Raw genomic sequence first — 16,279 nt, 5'->3', positions numbered from 1 at the left:
CAACGTAGATGTATCTCATGGGTATCATGCTCAGTGAAATAAGCCAGGCATAGAAACACAAATACCATCTGATTTCACTTATGTTTGGAGTATAAACACAAAGCAGAACAGAAGGAACAAAACAGCAGCAGACTATCATAGACACTGAGAAGTGACTGGTGGTTACCAAGGGGGAAGAGTTGGGGTAGACTGGCAAGGATGATGAGGGGGATAAAGGAGCACAATAATTGGCAATGACTATATAAATCTGTCACGTGGATGGTAGGACAGCATGGAGAACACGGTCAATGATTCTGTAACATCTTCATATGTGGACAGTTAGTAACCGCCCTAGAGGGGGGTGAGCATTTAGTATTATGGGTAACTGTTGAACGACTGTGTTGTACATGTGAAACAAACATAAAATTGTACATGAATGAAACTTCAACAGAAAGATAATTTAAAAATTAAAATAAAAGAACACCAGTCTGTAGAATTCACCATATAAACTGATTAAGAAGTAGGTGCAGAAAAACTTGTTAATAAAGTTCCACAGCCATTTATGACTAAAAGAAGAAACTTAGCAAGGTACGATGGCGTCACAAATGTTATCTACAAAAATCCATACACTAATACACTTCATGGTGCAGACTGAATGCTTTTCCCTCAGATTAGGAACAAGAGAAAAACATGACTACTTTAAGCATCTTTATTCAAAATTGTACTGGAAGTCCTGGCTAGATCACAAGGCAAGGAAAATAAGTAAAAGCTGTAGTTTGGAAGTAAAAATATCTGTATTCACATATGACATGACTGCATAGAAAACGGCAACGCATATACCTAAAACATCCTACAAAACTCATAACTAAATTTAGCAAAGCCACAGGATACAAGATTAATGCCTGAAAATCAACTGTATCTAGATACTAGCAATGAACACTTAGAAAATGAAAAATTTAAGTCAGAGAGAGAGAGAGAGAGAGACAATTACTGCATGATGTGGCTTATATGTGGAATCTAAAAAAACAAAACCAAACCCAGAGTCAATAGATACAGAGAACAGCTTGGTGGTTGCCAGAGGGAAGCGAGTTAGGGGATGAGTGGATGTGGGGGATTAAGTGAGAAGTACAGTTTCCACCTATGAAATAAATAAGTCATGGGCATGTGATGTAATGCGTGGGTAACACAGTCAGCAATATTGTATTAGCTTTGTAAGATGACGATGATAGGTAGACTTATTGGTGACCATTTTGCAATGAATACAAAAGTCAAATCCCTATGTTGTAACATCTGAAACAATATACTGTTGTAATTAATTATACATCAATAAACAGCAAAACAAGAAAAAGAAATTTACAAATCAATACTATTTACAAGTGGCAAATACTGCACATTTGCTTACCAGTAACATTTCTCCCTGCCCTTTCTCGTATCAACCCACACTATTATATAAATTGTGTGTCAAACAATACAGTCTACAACAACATCAACAAATTCTTTTTATGGGCCTTGGAAGGGGCAAAATCGTAACATTTTCTTTTAAAACCCCAAAGCCTTGTTGATATACTCATCTCTTAAAGTGAGGAGTCAACAAATAATAAAAAGATATGAACTTAAAGTTATTAAGGGAACTGATGGAAGAACTAGAAACTGTTCCATAAACATAATAAAAGGACAGAGGAGGGACAGTACTGAGATGGGAGGTATCAGCTAAACCTTTAGTATAAATACAGCACACACAAATTATGTATTGATGTAACTGAAGAAGCAGGTGAAAGAATTTTAAAAGTAGTGCTCTGAGGAGAGTGGATGGGGCAGGATGAGAAAGGGTGGGTTAGCTGTTATTTTTCAGGTTGAGCCCTTCTATATGATGTTTTTAAAATCACAAGCACACCACTACTTCACTGGAAACGTTATTTTGGGAAAACAAAAACAAAACGCAAGTCTAGGGGAAAACACAAAACACTGTTATCTATCAGCAGAGATTATATTGTAGCCCAGTTTCTCATTTGGCGGGAAATTTAAGGCAACAGCTCTTAGGGGGACATTCTTGAAAAGGAGTGAAAAGCCCCTCTGAACTCAGAACCGCTCAGCTCCGGAAAGTGTAAGTGGTACATTATAAACTCCCAGACTTCTGGTAAGTAGGCCGTCGTTTCACAGTGCTACTCAACAAACTGAAGACAGCCCCTTAAGGTTTTCACCACCTTTTACCCTCTGCCCCACGTGAATTCCTTTGCTCAGTCTTCCCCAGAAGCCTCTTCTCTTCCCTACACATCCTGGTAACTACAGCAACAGATGCAGAGCTTAAGGTGACGCAGCCAGCCCTCTAGCGGTCGGTACAAAAAGGCAATTCCCAATCCCGCCCACCAAGCAAGCAAGCAGGAAGGATCACCCACCCTAAACTATACAACGGCTAAATATAGAGTGAAGTGCAGAAACTCAAGCCGCTGCATTAACTACAAATCAACAGCTAGTTTACTCATGACTGTCTTTTAAAATGCAAGTTTGATAAGGAAAAGCAGGAACACAGTCCGCCACGGACACAAAGTATGCAGCCAAGCTTCCCACTTTGGGGAAATTTGCAGGAGTCAGCACGTCTTGCATGCAGTGGATGAACCCCACTCAGGCAAAACCACCTTCATGATCATAGTATCTCCCCTGCCAGGTAAGTACAAAAAACCCCCCGCTTTCTGGCACCTCCCCATGGGATTCCAAACACTGGACACCAAGGGTCACTCTCATCAGGCAAGCTCTACACTGTCACGAAACAGAGTTCTCCAAACTGTAGAAGCTACCCAGTAACAGTTGGATACTGGGAAATTTGCAAAAACTGTAAACACATAAATACAATCCTGAACACGGACTCTGAGCATTTTCCTACTCTGAGCAACTTCTGGTGACCTCACTACAGCTCCTGAAATCTGCAGGTTTGGTTGATGTGGTGAGCTAAATAATGAAAGCCCCACTGCCCCCACGTCCTAGTCCCTGGAGCCTGTGAATATATCTCTGGGGCAAAAAGAATTTTGCTGGTGTGACCAAGGTTTTTAGATGCGGGAGTACCTCAAATTATCCAGGTAGGCCTAATGTAATTAATTACAGGACTCTCAGGAAGGAAGCAGAAAGGCCAAAGAAACAGATGCCAGAAACGAGGTTTTAAACGGAGGAAGGAGAGGACTATGGACAAGGGAGTAGGAGAGCTTCTTGAAAACTGGTAAACGTAAGGTAGCCCCCCACTTACTTTTGACCTCTAGAGCCAGAAGCTGAATTTACTGGAAACTGGAGCATAATACATACCAGAACACCAATAAACATATCATATCGGACCTTGAAACAAAAAACAAGCCCTCCACAAGAGGAACGGTAGCGTCCAACACCTACTTCTGACCTCAACAACGAGAAGCCGTTATTTCCTTGAACTTAAGTGGGAACCCAGAGCAAATTCACCACAGCAGCAACAAGACTACACAAGACCTTAAAACCGAGTAGAGAAAAACACAGGTCAAGATAACTCCTTTGGGTACGCGAGCAGTTACTGTACGTCCGACTACCCAATCCTGGCACTACGTCCACGAAACGTTAAAAGTACGCCACGAGCACTTCCCTTCGTACAGACAGAATCAGGGGAAAGCGCGAACGCAGTCCCCCACTACCACAAATAATGCAGTCGAGTTTCCCACATTTGGGGAAATCGCAGGGGTCAGCACATCCGCAGTGCAATGGATAAGCCTCGCCCTGGGAAAACCACCTTCGTGATCATGGTATCTCCCCTGCCAGGTAAGTATGAGGTCGTACGCGTGCCTGGCACCTCACCCTCAGATTCAAATCACTATGCACAGAGGGGTGCTTTTCTCATGCAGCCTACCGTTCCCCTTCTTTCTGGAATAAAGAGACTCCAGACTATTCCTAACAGGAGGTCCTCGTTTGCATACCGGCATATTGCCAAACTCTTGGGAAATATACGCCTAGTGTAAGCATGACCAGCAGTCACTGCGCTAATCTACATATTCCACACCCCTTTTGCTGATCTCATTTAGCGCGTCCCTTGCTCTCTAAGTGGTGTTCCCATAAAACCGAAAACACGCTCTACGGATTTAAAGGCAAACGTTTAGTTCCGTCAAGGGTTCGGCGCTAGAGACGTCACTGATGTTTGCCGCACTTCAAAAGCAGCCATCACGTAACTGAAAGAGCAACTCTAAAGAGGTGAAATTTGGCAAAACTACAATCTGTAAATCCAGTCCACGTATTACCAAAAACAAGTTGTTCGTTCAAAGCTTCAAGGTCAAGTACAAAATATGCTCGCTTTCAAATCTGCAGCAAAAAATCACCTTTAAGTGAAAGATCACTTGCACAAACACTGCTTCCAATTTTGATGGGAGCAAACTAGGGAAAAGCTCCCACAGCGCCCCCACCTACACACGTGTTTGGAGAATTCACAGGGACCCGCGCAGCCCGCGATGTGATGATGGCCCTCACCGTTGGAAACCACCTTCCTCATCAAGAGTGTCTCCTCTCCAAAGCAAAACTAAATTTTGTTTTGACGGGTCTTTAGAGCCTCCCAAGCTCGTAACTAAAAATGCACAAGATGAGCAGAATACCTGTCCCACAGTAAGCACAAAACTTATTACTTATTGTTTCTCACAATAATAAAAGTATACCTACTACTACTATGTATTTTAAATTAAAAACAACCCAGTTAAAAAGTGGGAAAGGATGTACACCCATGTACACAGCAGCATTATTCGTAACAGCCGAGAGGTAGAAGCAACCCAAGTGTCCACCCATAGATGGATGAGCAAACAATCTGGTATAGACATACAATGGAACATTATTGAGCCTCAAAAGTGAAAATTCTGACACATGCTACAATATGGAGGAATTTTCAGGAGGTGGTGGCTGCCACCTGGCTAGGGGAAGGGGAAGGGGAACTGGGGAGTTGTTTAATGGGTACAGTTTCAGATTTGTCAGACAAAGTTCTGGAAAGCACTTGCAAAACACTGTGAATACAATTAATGCTACTGAGCTGTACACTTAAAAATAGTTAAGATGGTAAATTTTGTTAGTTGCATTTTACCACTATTAAAAATTACAAGTTAGCAAAGGATATACATAGTTGCAATGATAAAATTTATTTGGCCATACTTACCTGGCAGGAGAGATACCATGATCACGAAAATTTCTTTGGCCAATTAAATTATATGAAAAGATTTTTAACTTCTCTTAGTAATGAGATAATCATGATTTAAAGTCAATTGTACCTCAGTAGAAAAGAAAAAAAACTGTTAAGGGCCACTGCTGGGTTGAAGGTGGGAAAAGAAGCCCTTATACGTTATTAGTAAAAGTGTAAGTGATACAAACATTTGGAAGTATGATACAAAATGAAAATATGCACAATCTGACCCAGCAATTCTACTTCAAAGAATGTTTCCAGAGAGAGAGAAAGGAAAGGGAGGAGCGATAGGAGAAGGGGAGAGGAAGAATGCCCACCGAGGCAGGGCCACAAACACAAGTGTCCCAGGGTAGATACTCAGATGTTCAACCTGTATGCCAGTCTTCTTAGTTTTGAGTATACTACTTAGCACAGATGTTCAAAACATTCTAAGGCAGGGGCAACAAACTTCTCTGATAAAGGGCCAGATAATGAAGATTTTAGGCCTTGCAGGCCACCTAACCTCTGTTGCAAATACCTAACTCTGCCACAGCGTGGTAAAAAGGCCACTCCTAATAAAGGCAACCAGTCCAGGGGCTTGAAGCAGCCCAGGCTGTTGCCTGAGGCCCAAGCGGCTCATGAGACCTGGTCTAACACCGTTTTATTACTTGCACTAGTCCCACAACAGAAATACCAAACAGAAACCACAAGAGCTTTTCTTCGTACAGACAGAATCAGGGGAAAGGGCGAACGCAGTCCCCCCACTACCACAAATTATGCAGTCAAGTTTCCCACATTTGGGGAAATCGCAGGGGTCAGCACATCCGGAGTGCAATGGATAAGCCATCTCTACTCTAGAGCGCAGTGCATCTCTGACCACTTCCCTGCAGCGCTGGAGAGGAAGAGCCCCAGGTCCCACTCTGAAACTCCTCCCCAGAGCAAGGCCTCCCCAGCTGACCTCACTTGTGGGTGACAGCTTTCGGGAGGGACCAGACGACAGGCTGAGGCAGAGGCTTCTGGGGGTGCTTTTCTTCCTCTTCCCCCCAGCCTCAGCTCGGATGTGCTTGGTGTGCAGGCCGCGGATAAATACGGCCTCTAAGGTGCTGCACATGGTATTGGCATCTCTGTCTTCGCTAGTCACCATTGTGTCCAAGGACACATACCGCTTGTGCAACGACTTCACAGTTCCCACTAGCTTCTTCTTGATGACCTCGGCTGTGCCAGACAGAACACGGGCCTTTAGAAGATCCTATGGCAACCCCTGGAATGTAACTCTGCCTGTCACCAAATACGTGCACACCCATGTGTGTATACATGAATGCATGTGTTTATATAGCAAACTAGCACATTTTATAATTATAGAAAACAAAGATAGAGCATAAATAAAAAGGGAGAATCACCCACTTATATCACACAGATGTACTGCTGTTACTTTTTACAAAGGTATTTTGTTATTTTTTTTAAACTGCACTTCAGTGAGCGACGGCCATATAAATCTTGTGTTTAAACGTTGGCTCCGTCATAGTTAGAGCTACAGGAGCTTGGGTGTATTCCATCAGGGACAGCGTTGAGGCTTTCCACCTTACTTACATGACCAAGATTCTGCAGAGATATTACAAGCTAAGAGGCAAAAAGTGCTGCTTTACAATAAAAACATGCAGAAAACAGGAGCACAACCTACATTAAGAAAGACCTCAGGCCTGGCAGTCAGAGGCCTCAGTATAGTCTCAGCTTTGTCAGTCAACAGCTGAGTCACCTCAGACATTTCGCTTGACCTCTCTGAGCTTCAATTTCCTCATCTGTTAAAATGAAGACACTGCTTCCCGATCTATAGCACCTTGACACAGGACTAGGTTTTTATCATCCTTCTGTCCTCAACACTAGGCACGTTTCCCGGAACATGTAAGTACCCAATAAATGTTTGTTAAATGAGGAAGTTATAAAATATACATAAAGTCCTTTGGAAATATAAAGACAGTTCTATCATAATATAACCATGTCAGATTTAACCTAAGTGTTTGAAAAAGACTAGAGAAGAATGCAGAAAACATGGTTTGAATTTTTAGGTGACAGGATTATGGCCATTTTACCGTTTATTTTTATTTTAGCCCAAACAGTTCTTTGTAACGTTCTTTGAAAATGTACGTGTTCTTTTTTTATAACAGCTTTTATGACATAATTTACATAGCATAAAATTCACTCACTTAAAGTATACAGTTCACAATAGACTTCAAAACAAAGAAAGTCACAAGAGACAAAGGAGGACGTTACATAATGATAAAAGGGTCAATCCAACAAGAAGATATGACCATGATAAATATCTGTGCTCCCAACACAGGAGCACCGACGTATGTGAAACAAATACTAACTGAATTAACAGGGGAAATAGAAGGCAATGCATTCATTCTAGGAGACTTCAACACTCCACTAATTCTGAAGGACAGATCAACCAGACAGAAAATGAGTAGGGAGACAGAGGCCCTGAACAACGCAATAGAACAGATGGACCTAACAGACATCTACAGAACTCTACAGCCAAAAGCAGCAGAATACACATTCTTCTCAAGTGCACATGGAACATTTTCAAGAACAGATCATATACTAGGCCACAAAAAGAGCCTCAGTAATTTCAAAAAGATTGAAATTGTACCAACCAGCTTCTCAGACCACAAAGGTATGAAACTAGAAATAAATTACACAAAGAATATGAAAAACCGCACAAACACAGGGAGGCTTCACAACATGCTCCTAAATAACCAATGGATCAATGACCAAATAAAAACACAGATCAAGCAATATATGGAGACAAATGACAACAATAATTCAACACCGCAAAAACCTGTGGGATGCAGCCAAGGTCATGCTAAGAGGAAAGTATATCGCAATACAGGCCTGCCTCAGGAAAGAAGAAAAATCCCATATGAGCACTCTAAACTCACAATTAATGAAACTAGAAAAAGAACAACAACAAATGAGGCCCAAAGTCAGTAGAAAGAGGGACATAATAAAGATTAGAGCAGAAATAAATACAATTGGGAAGAATAAAACAATAGAAAAAAAATCAATGAGTTCTCAAGAAAAAAAAGAGAATCTACTCACATAAACAGAATCAGAAGTAAGAAAGGAAAAATCACGACAGACCCCACAGAAATACAAAGAGTTATTATAGAATACCATAAAATGAGATATCACCTCACACCAGTTAAGGATCACCACCATCCAAAAGACAAACAACAACAAATGCTGGCGAGGTTGTGGAGAAAGGGAAACTCTCAACACTATTGGTGGGAAGGTAAATTAGTTCAACCATTGTGGAAAGCAGTATGGAGGTTCCTCAAAATGCTTAAAATAGAAATACCATTTGACCCCGGAATTCCACTTCTAGGAATTTACCCCAAGAATGCAGCAGCCCCATTTGAAAAAGACAGATGCACCCCTAGGTTTATTGCAGCACTATTTACAATAGCCAAGAAATGGAAGCAACCTAAGTGTCCATCAGTAGATGAATGGATAAAGAAGAGGTGGTACATATACACAATGGAATATTATTCAGCCATGAGAAGAAAACAAATCCTACCATTTGCAACAACACGGATGGAGCTAGAGGGTAGTATGCTCAGTGAAATAAGCCGGGCAGAGAGAGACAAGTACCAAATGATCTCACTCGTATGTGGAGTTTAAGAACGAAGAAAACCTGAAGGAACAAAACAGCAGCACAATCACAGAACCCAAGAATGGACTAACAGTTACAAAAGGGAAAGGGACTGAGGAGGATGGGTGGGAAGGAAGGGACGAGGGGGGATGGAGGGTATTACGATTAGCAGACATAATGTACTGGGGGGCATGGGAAGGGCTGTACAACACAGAGAAGACAAGTGGTGATTCTATAGCATCTTACTATGCTGATGGACAGTGACTGTAATGGGGTAGGTGGTGGGGACTTGATGATGGGGGGAGTCTAGTATCCACAATGTTGCTCATGTAATTGTAGATTAATGGCACGAAAAGAAAAAGTCTAGATTTCAAACTTATCCTAGAGAGCAACAAACAAGCCAGATATGCCTTAATTCTCCTTTCTTAGCAGTATAAAATCAGGAGAAAAAGCAAATCAAGTTAGCACTCCTTTGCCATAAATTAGGCAGTCCAGGTTTCCATGCTTGAGAAAAACACTGAATAACGGAAAAGTGAATAACAACAGAATAATATTTAGCAATAAAAAGGAACAAAATAGTGATAAATATAATAAGGTGGATGAATCTCAAAAACATGCTACGTGAAAGTAGTCATGAAACACTATTTGATTCCATGTTATATGAAATTCCTAGACAAGGCAAATCTATAGAGACAGGAAGGAGATCAGCTGTTGCCTATGGCTGATGTTGGGGCATGGGAACCAGGAGTAACTGCCAATGGGCACAGGGAAATTTTAGAGGGGGTTATAAAAATGTTTTAATCCTGGGTTATGGTTGGGCAATTGTATAAAAATCAGTAAACTATGTAGTGGGTGAATATTTTAAGTATATTATACCTCAATAAACAGTGCTAAAAAATGTCAAATAGAAAACAGAGCAATTATCTTTAGAGATACTTGTTTAGAGGCACAAATGCGTAGAGATGCCTGCCTTTAGCAGCACAAACAGAAACCTCCAGAACCTTGGAGGGGAGCTGCTCACACTCGTCTGCCACCATGTGGCCACTAAGTGGGAACCCATCCACTTTTGCATTTTTCCGATACAGGTCAAACCTGTTCACCTTGGCAGCAGGGACACCTTTGCAGAAGGGAGACTTTGCATATGGCTTGTTCTTGCAATACCTGTGACACCCGGTGGGGAGCCGGCCCATGGTGATACCAGGATCTTCAGTGGCACACTGAAGGGAAAGAATCTATTTTATGAACCAGCACTACTCTGATACCTAAACCAGATAAAAACCACATAAGAAGACTACAGACTATGATTCCTCATGGACACACACACAAAACTCCTTTATTTCTTTAAAGTTGAAAACCAAATTCAGGTATATACGAAAAAGAATAATACATCACGATCAAGTGGGGTTTATCCAAGGAATGCAAAGATGCTTAACACTAGAAACCATAAGGAATCCACCAAAAAACTACTAGAACTAATAACTGAACTCAGCAAAGCTGCAGTATACAAAATCAATACACAGAAATCTGTTGCATTCCTACATACTAACAACAAACAAACAGAAAGAAAATTAGGAAAACAACTCCGTTTATAATTACATCAAAAAGAATAAAATACCTAGGAATAAACCTGCCCAAGGAGGGGAAAGACCTATATTCTGAAAACTAAAAGACACTCATGAGAGAAACTAAAGGAAGACTCCAATAAATGAAAATCTATCCCATGCTCATGGAAAGGAAGAATTAATATTGTCGAAATGGCCACCCTGCCCAAAGCAATGTACAGGTTCAATGCAATCCCTATCAAAATGCCAACAGCTCTCCTCAATGAACTAGAACAAGTAGTTCTAAAATTCATATGGAACGCAAAAGGCCCCAAATAGCCAAACCAATCCTGAGGAAGAAGTACAAAGCTGAGGGGATTAAACTCCCTGGCTTCAAGCTTTACTACAAAGCCACAGTAATCAAAACAATGTGGTACTGGCAGAAGACCAGACCCATAGATCAATGGAATAGAATAGACAGCCCAGGTATAAAACCATCCACATTTGCTCAGTTAATACATGATCAAGGAGCCGTGGATCTACAATGGGGAAAAGTCAGCCCCTTAACAAACAGTGTTGGCAAAACTGGACAGCTACACGTAGGAGAATGAACTGGATTATTGTCCGACTCATACACAAAGGTAAACTCTAAATGGATCAATGAACTGAATGTAAGTCATGAAACCATAAAAGTCTTACAACAGAACGTAGGCAAAAATCTCTTTAATATAAACATGAGCAAATTTTCCTGGACACGTCTCCTCAGTCTAGGGAAACAAAATAAAAAATGAGCAAGTGGGACTATATCAAAGTAAAACGCTTCTGTACAGCAAAGGACACCATCAGCACAACAAAAAGGCATCCTACATAGGGGAGAGTATCTGACAAGAGGTTAACATCCAAAGTATATAAACAGCTCATATGCCTCAACACCCAAAAAGCAAATAACCCAATTAAATAATTGGTGGAGGACCGGAACAGACACCTCTCCAAAGAAGCAATACAAATGGCCAACAGGCACATGAAGAGATGCTCCACATCGCTAAATCATGAGGAAAATGCAAATTAAAGCCACAATGAAGTATCACCTCACACCAGGTAGAAGGGTCCTATCCAAAAGACAAGAAGTAACAACTGTTGGCAAGGATGAGGGGAAATGGGAACCCTCCTACACTGTCGGTGGGAATTTAAATTGGTGCAACCACTGCGGAAAGCAGTACGGAGGTTCCTCAAAAAATTTAAAATAGAAATACCATATGATGCAATTATTCAACTTCAAGGAATTTACCTGAAGTAAACAAAATCCCTGATTCGAAAAGTTATACGCAACCCTATGTTTATTACAGCACCATTTGCAATAGCCAAGATATGGAAGCAACCTAAGTGTCCATCAATTGATGAACGGAGAAAGAAGAAGTGGTACACATACACAATGGAAAGGTATTCAGCCATAAAAAGAAAAAAAAAAAAATCCTGTTATTTGCAACAACGTAGATGTATCTCATGGGTATCATGCTCAGTGAAATAAGCCAGGCATAGAAACACAAATACCATCTGATTTCACTTATGTTTGGAGTATAAACACAAAGCAGAACAGAAGGAACAAAACAGCAGCAGACTATCATAGACACTGAGAAGTGACTGGTGGTTACCAAGGGGGAAGAGTTGGGGTAGACTGGCAAGGATGATGAGGGGGATAAAGGAGCACAATAATTGGCAATGACTATATAAATCTGTCACGTGGATGGTAGGACAGCATGGAGAACACGGTCAATGATTCTGTAACATCTTCATATGTGGACAGTTAGTAACCGCCCTAGAGGGGGGTGAGCATTTAGTATTATGGGTAACTGTTGAACGACTGTGTTGTACATGTGAAACAAACATAAAATTGTACATGAATGAAACTTCAACAGAAAGATAATTTAAAAATTAAAATAAAAGAACACCAGTCTGTAGAATTCACCATATAAACTGATTAAGAAGTAGGTGCAGAAAAACTTGTTAATAAAGTTCCACAGCCATTTATGACTAAAAGAAGAAACTTAGCAAGGTACGATGGCGTCACAAATGTTATCTACAAAAATCCATACACTAATACACTTCATGGTGCAGACTGAATGCTTTTCCCTCAGATTAGGAACAAGAGAAAAACATGACTACTTTAAGCATCTTTATTCAAAATTGTACTGGAAGTCCTGGCTAGATCACAAGGCAAGGAAAATAAGTAAAAGCTGTAGTTTGGAAGTAAAAATATCTGTATTCACATATGACATGACTGCATAGAAAACGGCAACGCATATACCTAAAACATCCTACAAAACTCATAACTAAATTTAGCAAAGCCACAGGATACAAGATTAATGCCTGAAAATCAACTGTATCTAGATACTAGCAATGAACACTTAGAAAATGAAAAATTTAAGTCAGAGAGAGAGAGAGAGAGAGACAATTACTGCATGATGTGGCTTATATGTGGAATCTAAAAAAACAAAACCAAACCCAGAGTCAATAGATACAGAGAACAGCTTGGTGGTTGCCAGAGGGAAGCGAGTTAGGGGATGAGTGGATGTGGGGGATTAAGTGAGAAGTACAGTTTCCACCTATGAAATAAATAAGTCATGGGCATGTGATGTAATGCGTGGGTAACACAGTCAGCAATATTGTATTAGCTTTGTAAGATGACGATGATAGGTAGACTTATTGGTGACCATTTTGCAATGAATACAAAAGTCAAATCCCTATGTTGTAACATCTGAAACAATATACTGTTGTAATTAATTATACATCAATAAACAGCAAAACAAGAAAAAGAAATTTACAAATCAATACTATTTACAAGTGGCAAATACTGCACATTTGCTTACCAGTAACATTTCTCCCTGCCCTTTCTCGTATCAACCCACACTATTATATAAATTGTGTGTCAAACAATACAGTCTACAACAACATCAACAAATTCTTTTTATGGGCCTTGGAAGGGGCAAAATCGTAACATTTTCTTTTAAAACCCCAAAGCCTTGTTGATATACTCATCTCTTAAAGTGAGGAGTCAACAAATAATAAAAAGATATGAACTTAAAGTTATTAAGGGAACTGATGGAAGAACTAGAAACTGTTCCATAAACATAATAAAAGGACAGAGGAGGGACAGTACTGAGATGGGAGGTATCAGCTAAACCTTTAGTATAAATACAGCACACACAAATTATGTATTGATGTAACTGAAGAAGCAGGTGAAAGAATTTTAAAAGTAGTGCTCTGAGGAGAGTGGATGGGGCAGGATGAGAAAGGGTGGGTTAGCTGTTATTTTTCAGGTTGAGCCCTTCTATATGATGTTTTTAAAATCACAAGCACACCACTACTTCACTGGAAACGTTATTTTGGGAAAACAAAAACAAAACGCAAGTCTAGGGGAAAACACAAAACACTGTTATCTATCAGCAGAGATTATATTGTAGCCCAGTTTCTCATTTGGCGGGAAATTTAAGGCAACAGCTCTTAGGGGGACATTCTTGAAAAGGAGTGAAAAGCCCCTCTGAACTCAGAACCGCTCAGCTCCGGAAAGTGTAAGTGGTACATTATAAACTCCCAGACTTCTGGTAAGTAGGCCGTCGTTTCACAGTGCTACTCAACAAACTGAAGACAGCCCCTTAAGGTTTTCACCACCTTTTACCCTCTGCCCCACGTGAATTCCTTTGCTCAGTCTTCCCCAGAAGCCTCTTCTCTTCCCTACACATCCTGGTAACTACAGCAACAGATGCAGAGCTTAAGGTGACGCAGCCAGCCCTCTAGCGGTCGGTACAAAAAGGCAATTCCCAATCCCGCCCACCAAGCAAGCAAGCAGGAAGGATCACCCACCCTAAACTATACAACGGCTAAATATAGAGTGAAGTGCAGAAACTCAAGCCGCTGCATTAACTACAAATCAACAGCTAGTTTACTCATGACTGTCTTTTAAAATGCAAGTTTGATAAGGAAAAGCAGGAACACAGTCCGCCACGGACACAAAGTATGCAGCCAAGCTTCCCACTTTGGGGAAATTTGCAGGAGTCAGCACGTCTTGCATGCAGTGGATGAACCCCACTCAGGCAAAACCACCTTCATGATCATAGTATCTCCCCTGCCAGGTAAGTACAAAAAACCCCCCGCTTTCTGGCACCTCCCCATGGGATTCCAAACACTGGACACCAAGGGTCACTCTCATCAGGCAAGCTCTACACTGTCACGAAACAGAGTTCTCCAAACTGTAGAAGCTACCCAGTAACAGTTGGATACTGGGAAATTTGCAAAAACTGTAAACACATAAATACAATCCTGAACACGGACTCTGAGCATTTTCCTACTCTGAGCAACTTCTGGTGACCTCACTACAGCTCCTGAAATCTGCAGGTTTGGTTGATGTGGTGAGCTAAATAATGAAAGCCCCACTGCCCCCACGTCCTAGTCCCTGGAGCCTGTGAATATATCTCTGGGGCAAAAAGAATTTTGCTGGTGTGACCAAGGTTTTTAGATGCGGGAGTACCTCAAATTATCCAGGTAGGCCTAATGTAATTAATTACAGGACTCTCAGGAAGGAAGCAGAAAGGCCAAAGAAACAGATGCCAGAAACGAGGTTTTAAACGGAGGAAGGAGAGGACTATGGACAAGGGAGTAGGAGAGCTTCTTGAAAACTGGTAAACGTAAGGTAGCCCCCCACTTACTTTTGACCTCTAGAGCCAGAAGCTGAATTTACTGGAAACTGGAGCATAATACATACCAGAACACCAATAAACATATCATATCGGACCTTGAAACAAAAAACAAGCCCTCCACAAGAGGAACGGTAGCGTCCAACACCTACTTCTGACCTCAACAACGAGAAGCCGTTATTTCCTTGAACTTAAGTGGGAACCCAGAGCAAATTCACCACAGCAGCAACAAGACTACACAAGACCTTAAAACCGAGTAGAGAAAAACACAGGTCAAGATAACTCCTTTGGGTACGCGAGCAGTTACTGTACGTCCGACTACCCAATCCTGGCACTACGTCCACGAAACGTTAAAAGTACGCCACGAGCACTTCCCTTCGTACAGACAGAATCAGGGGAAAGCGCGAACGCAGTCCCCCACTACCACAAATAATGCAGTCGAGTTTCCCACATTTGGGGAAATCGCAGGGGTCAGCACATCCGCAGTGCAATGGATAAGCCTCGCCCTGGGAAAACCACCTTCGTGATCATGGTATCTCCCCTGCCAGGTAAGTATGAGGTCGTACGCGTGCCTGGCACCTCACCCTCAGATTCAAATCACTATGCACAGAGGGGTGCTTTTCTCATGCAGCCTACCGTTCCCCTTCTTTCTGGAATAAAGAGACTCCAGACTATTCCTAACAGGAGGTCCTCGTTTGCATACCGGCATATTGCCAAACTCTTGGGAAATATACGCCTAGTGTAAGCATGACCAGCAGTCACTGCGCTAATCTACATATTCCACACCCCTTTTGCTGATCTCATTTAGCGCGTCCCTTGCTCTCTAAGTGGTGTTCCCATAAAACCGAAAACACGCTCTACGGATTTAAAGGCAAACGTTTAGTTCCGTCAAGGGTTCGGCGCTAGAGACGTCACTGATGTTTGCCGCACTTCAAAAGCAGCCATCACGTAACTGAAAGAGCAACTCTAAAGAGGTGAAATTTGGCAAAACTACAATCTGTAAATCCAGTCCACGTATTACCAAAAACAAGTTGTTCGTTCAAAGCTTCAAGGTCAAGTACAAAATATGCTCGCTTTCAAATCTGCAGCAAAAAATCACCTTTAAGTGAAAGATCACTTGCACAAACACTGCTTCCAATTTTGATGGGAGCAAACTAGGGAAAAGCTCCCACAGCGCCCCCACCTACACACGTGTTTGGAGAATTCACAGGGACCCGCGCAGCCCGCGATGTGATGATGGCCCTCACCGTTGGAAACCACCTTCCTCATC

At 41.5% G+C, this 16,279-nt stretch overlaps 4 non-coding genes and 1 pseudogene across 4 annotated transcripts; all 5 read right to left on the bottom strand.

Moving 5' to 3' along the window:
• Positions 1-2,488: 2,488 nt before the first annotated feature.
• LOC140849352 (U1 spliceosomal RNA) lies at positions 2,489-2,652 on the bottom strand. Its single transcript, XR_012131092.1, has one exon. It is a non-coding gene; the product is annotated as a U1 spliceosomal RNA (small nuclear RNA).
• A 945-nt stretch (positions 2,653-3,597) lies between these two features.
• On the bottom strand, positions 3,598-3,761 carry LOC140849362 (U1 spliceosomal RNA). Its single transcript, XR_012131098.1, has one exon. It is a non-coding gene; the product is annotated as a U1 spliceosomal RNA (small nuclear RNA).
• Positions 3,762-5,861: 2,100 nt separating this feature from the next.
• LOC140849358 (U1 spliceosomal RNA) lies at positions 5,862-6,013 on the bottom strand (annotated as a pseudogene).
• An 8,279-nt stretch (positions 6,014-14,292) lies between these two features.
• On the bottom strand, positions 14,293-14,456 carry LOC140849350 (U1 spliceosomal RNA). Its single transcript, XR_012131091.1, has one exon. It is a non-coding gene; the product is annotated as a U1 spliceosomal RNA (small nuclear RNA).
• Positions 14,457-15,401: 945 nt separating this feature from the next.
• LOC140849353 (U1 spliceosomal RNA) lies at positions 15,402-15,565 on the bottom strand. The gene has a single exon (XR_012131093.1). It is a non-coding gene; the product is annotated as a U1 spliceosomal RNA (small nuclear RNA).
• Between the last annotated feature and the right edge of the window lie 714 nt (positions 15,566-16,279).

Source organism: Manis javanica, chromosome 4, assembly GCF_040802235.1.
Source record: "Manis javanica isolate MJ-LG chromosome 4, MJ_LKY, whole genome shotgun sequence".
Taxonomy (NCBI): domain Eukaryota; kingdom Metazoa; phylum Chordata; class Mammalia; order Pholidota; family Manidae; genus Manis; species Manis javanica.
Note: the sequence above shows the minus strand (reverse complement) of the source record. Positions and strands in the feature narration are given on the sequence as shown.